Source organism: Phyllobates terribilis, unplaced genomic scaffold, assembly GCF_046119375.1.
Source record: "Phyllobates terribilis strain yellow unplaced genomic scaffold, ASM4611937v1 Scaffold_8642__1_contigs__length_27826, whole genome shotgun sequence".
Lineage (NCBI taxonomy): Eukaryota > Metazoa > Chordata > Amphibia > Anura > Dendrobatidae > Phyllobates > Phyllobates terribilis.
Window position 1 is genome coordinate 5,618 of NW_027371382.1, and position 5,617 is coordinate 11,234.

Here is a 5,617-nt window from a genome sequence, read left to right on the forward strand (position 1 = left end):
AGTCACCACTAGGGGGAGTTCACTATATACAGATTTACATAGTCACCACTAGGGAGAGCTCACTACATACAGATTTATACAGTCACCACTAGGGGGAGCTCACTACATACAGATTTATACAGCCACCACTAGAGGGAGCTCACTACATACAGATTTACATAGTCACCACTAGGGAGAGCTCACTTACATGCAGATTTATACAGCCACCACTAGAAGGAGCTCACTACATACAGATTTATACAGCCACCACTAGGGGGAACTCACTGCATACAGATTTATACAGCAACCACTAGAAGGAGTTCACTACATACAGATTTATACAGCCACCACCAGGGGGAGCTCACTACATACAGATTATACAGCCACCACTAGAAGGAGTTCACTATATACAGATTTATACAGCCACCACTAGGGGGAGCTCACTACATACAGATTATACAGCCACCACTAGAAGGAGTTCACTACATACAGATTTATACAGCTGCCACTAAGAGGAGCTCACTACATACAGATTTATGCAGCCACCACTAGAGGGAGCTCACTACATGCAGATTTATACAGCTGCCACAAAGAGGAGATCACTACATACAGATTTATACAGCCACCACTAGGGGGAGCTCAATACATACAGATTTATACAGCCACCACTAGGGGGAGCTCACTACATACACATTTATGCATCCACCACTAGGGGGAGCTCACTACATACACATTTATGCAACAACCACTAGGGGGAGCTCACTGCATACACATTTATGCATCCACCACTAGGAGGAGCTCACTACATACAGATTTACACAGTCACCACTAGATGGAGTTTACTACATACAGATTTATACAGCCACCACTAGAGGGAGCTCACTACATACAGATTTATACAGCCACCACTAGAGGGAGCTCACTACATACAGATGTATACAGTCACCAATAGATGGAGCTCACTATATACAGATTTATACAGCCACCACTAGAGGGAGCTCACTACATACAGATTTATACAGCCACCACTAGAGGGAGCTCACTACATACAGATGTATACAGTCACCAATAGATGGAGCTCACTATATACAGATTTATACAGCCACCACTAGAGGGAGCTCACTACATACAGATTTATACAGCCACCACTAGAGGGAGCTCACTACATACAGATTTATACAGTCACCAATAGATGGAGCTCACTATATACAGATTTATACAGCCACCACTAGAGGGAGCTCACTGCAGAGAGAATTACACAGCCACCACTAGGAGGAGCTTACTACATACAAATTTACATGTTCACCACTAGAGGGGGATCACTATATACAGATTTGTACAGCTGCCACTAAGAGGAGCTTACTACATACACATTTATGCACCCATCACTAGGGGGAGCTCACTACATACAGATTTATACAGCCACCACTAGAGGGAGCTCACTACATAGAGATTTATACCGGCACCACTAGAGGGTGCTCACTACATAGAGATTTATACCGGCACCACTAGGGGGAGCTCACTACATACAGATTTATACAGCCACCACTAGAGGGAGTTCACTACATACAGATTTATACAGCCACCACTAGAGGGAGTTCACTACATACAGATTTATACAGCCACCACTAGAGGGAGTTCACTACATACAGATTTATACAGCCACCACTAGGAGGAGCTCACTACATACAGATTTATACAGCCACCACTAGAGGGAGTTCACTACATACAGATTTATACAGCCACCACTAGGGGGAGCTGACTACATACAGATTTATACAGCCACCACTAGAGGGAGCTCATTACATACAGATTTATACAGCCACCATGACATCTGCTTTTCAATAGCCCAATTCTAGTGATAATCATGGCGATCACCAGGAGGAGCTCACATTATACCATCTATACATTGAACTCAATAATATAACTAAACGTCGTGTCTCCCACTAGCGTTGGCTGAATGTAGCTAGAAACGCATCCGTAATTCTGTGACTGCCGTAGATTTAGAGCTCCAGAAGAGATAGAGATAAATTCTGGAAATAATCAGGACAATACCGAACCTAAAAATAAAGTCATGATTTATCATTAGAGTAAAAATGGCTCTGACTGTGACTTTATATTTGTCTTATTCATTTTTTGGTTTGCGCCCTTTCTAGGTACCTTTTGCCTCTTTTTCTTTGACAATGTGGATCTCCTTTTCCTCCTCCAGATCTTTTAGTCTCGTTCATCATTCGCGACTTTTTACAACACTGCTACATTTTTGCACGATTGCACGCTCGCGCCTCTAGCGGGGTTCAAATTCTGGCTAATTTTATTTTAGCGCAACCGCAGACCACCGTGCAACATTTTAAGGGATCGTTTTTCTTTGTTTTGCTTTCGAAAAGGCACAAAAAAAAAAGTAAAAGACAAAACAGAAAAGTGACTTAAAAACAACAACAACCCGCTAACGGAGAATCAGAGCTTTAGTTTATAAACTGCGATCTTAGCAAATAAATTTGGTGCAAAGTGAATCTGCCGGGAAGGGGTTAAAAAATAATGAACTTTCATATTAACCTTTTGTCATACCCCACGTGACCTCTTGGGGGGGGGGGTCTTGTCAGCGGTGGCATCTACCAAAGAAGATTGAAGAAGAGCTGATGGATGGACTAGCCGGGGAGCGCAGGGGTGGGACATGTACGACATCCCAGAGTCCAGGATAGGCGGAGAGACATTCTGCAGAAATTTTGCAGATCTTATCCCCTCCAAAAAAAATGAAGCTTAGAACTGAATTGCTCATCTGTGGTCATTAATATCTTAAACCTGACAAAAAATTATGTGCAATTCACATCATAACCACTGGATGTCCCCATACAGACACATAGAGCATAAACTTCTCCCAACAGAATCATGTTTTTCCGGCTGCCCATAATCACCATGTGTGATCCCCTCTATGGAAGGTTTTGTCACTGGACGGATGAGTCACTCGATGTGGAGATTTCACTCGCGTCCTGGAAGACGTCTCTCGCCATTCACAAGGGTTTAGTTCGCTTTGTTGCATAAATTTAATGAAAATGTAATTCTAAAAACAATGTGATTGTAAAATGTATTCCAGAAAATGATTCATGAGACCGGAAGAAAAGCTAGTATGGCGGAGTTCACACTAGGACACCATCTATCAAAAAAAAAAACATTGTGTCTTTACGAGTTGTGGAATTCTTCTCTTCTTTGCTGTACTTGAGACTTCTTCTATCTGCTGCACCGACTTGTTTTCGGCTCCCCTTTCTCATGCATGTGTTTGTTTGAAAATGGGATTTAAAACTTTTTTTCCTTTCACGCATTGTAGAAAATCATGTTCCCTCTGCCTTCAACCACCAAAACAAGTAAAATGAACATGCCAGTCTAATATGTCCAGGAACTGTCTTTTTCAGTGGGCGGTTCCTCTTCATCAGCATTCTACCAGTACTACTGGTCCTGGAACTTCCACTTAATAATAGCTCCTGTGATTGTACAATACTTTGCCTGTACAGATTTGGCAAATATTCCCAGGAAATTCAATTTGTGACAAATAAATTGACTGCAAATAGAAAGTATTTCACAGCCTAAAATTCCCCTGAACAACGTGTGTGACACTATTGTCCTTCCCTCACACCCTAATCACCTTCACTACTGGGTTGTCACACACTACTTCTACAGTTTCTTTAGTATTTTATGACTTTCTCTCCCCATCTCTAGTACTAAGCTGTGAGCTGTGACGTCCGCTTACTATCCAGATTCACCACAAAATGGTTATTCCATTTCCCCTGCTTTTATACAGGCTGTGATAGTCTCTCCTGAGAACTGTTACAGTGAGTACGGAAAGTATTCAGACCCCTTTAGTTTTTTCACTCTTTGTTTCATTGCAGCCATTTGGTAAATTCTAAAAAGTTCATTTTTTCTCATTAAAGTACACTCTGCACCCCATCTGGACTGAAAAAAAAACTGAAATGTAGAAATGTTTGAAAATGTATTAAAAAAGAAAAACTGAAATATCACATGGTCATAAGTATTCAGACCCTTTGCTCAGTATTGAGTAGAAGCCCCCTTTTGAGCTAGTACAGCCATGAGTCTTCTTGGGAATGATGCAACAAGTTTTTCACCCCTGGATTTGGGGTTCCTCTGCCGTTCTTCCTTGCAGATCCTCTCCAGGTCCGTCAGGTTGGATGGTGAACGTTGGTGGACAGCCATTTTCAGGTCTCTCCAGAGATGCTCAATTGGGTTTAGGTCAGGGCTCTGGCTGGGCCAGTCAAGAATGGTCACAGAGTTGTTCTGAAGCCACTCCTTTGTTATTTTAGCTGTGTGCTTAGGGTCATTGTCTTGTTGGAAGGTGAAGCTTCAGCCAAGTCTGAGGTCCAGAGCACTCTGGAAGAGGTTTTCATCCAAGATATCTCTGTACTTGGCCGCATTCATGTTTCCTTCAATTGCAACCAGTCGTCCGGTCCCTGCAGCTGAAAAACACCCCCATAGCATGATGCTGCCACCACCATGTGACGTGCCCCCTGGGCCGTGTGTGTGTGGGGATACCCGGAACCGGACCCATTGTGGATGCTGGGGGTTGTAGTCCTTGCGTAGCGGGGACCCGGTCCCGTGGCTCAGGGTGGTCAACCCAAATGGCGGTCTATATGCTGAATGTCCGACTACGCCACCCGTGGATTGCGGTCAGAGTGAACCGCCGCTGCGGGGCAGACCGCTGAGGCTGGTGTTGTGGGTGCAGCAGGGGGTAGTATAACTCCCCACGGGAGGAGTATAGCCTCAGGGCAGCAAGTGTGGAGGTTGGGGGTGATGGCGCGCGGCCACGTTACTCCAGCTGGTCATAACGTCCCACGTCGCACTGTGCTCACCAGGTGAGGGTCTCGGCCTACTCCCAGATAACTTTGGAGCGTTTCACAGGACCCCCTTTATGTGTCCTTTCTCTGGCCTGTCATACCCCACCAAAGACCTCGCTTCTGTCCGGCTGCCTCGGGCCTTCTCTGGTAAAACTTGGCGCCAGTTTCCCTGACCCTATGTGGTGCCTTCCTAGCGGGTGTAGCGAGGGGCTGCGCCACGTGAAATGTCACAGCCTCCGGTTTCTAGCTGAGGGTAGTTCCCCGCCTCCACTAGTTTAGGGGACCGGTCTCCCCCTTTGGCCTGACCCCCCTACGCAGGTAGATTCGGGCGTACTGTGGCGACTCGCCGATCCGCACCCCTGGGGTCCCTTCGTTCCTTGTTCCTGGAGCCTCCTCCGCTCCTCTTCCTTCCTTCTCCTTCCTCCAGGCTCCGGCCTTACTCTTAGGCCAGCCTGCGGAGCAGAGCCCATGCAGAGACTCTGCTCCCACCTCCTGCTCCCTCTTCTTCTCTGTCTGCACTCCACTGAACTAAGATGGTGCCCACCTTTTATACCTCCCTCTAGGTGCACCCAGGAACTGCTTCCTCCCTCCTATGCACTACAGGGTTCCCCTTTCCTAGGTGTTCCCTCCCCCCACTCCAGCCAGGGACAGGGACTGTCGTGCTCTACTTGGAGCATATCGGTCGCCCTGCCCCCCGGAAATGTGGTGTAATGCATGCAGGTATCGGGGTCCTGATCCACACTCCATCCTTACCTGGAAGTGAGATATCGCACATCTGGATGAGATGCAATACCTCT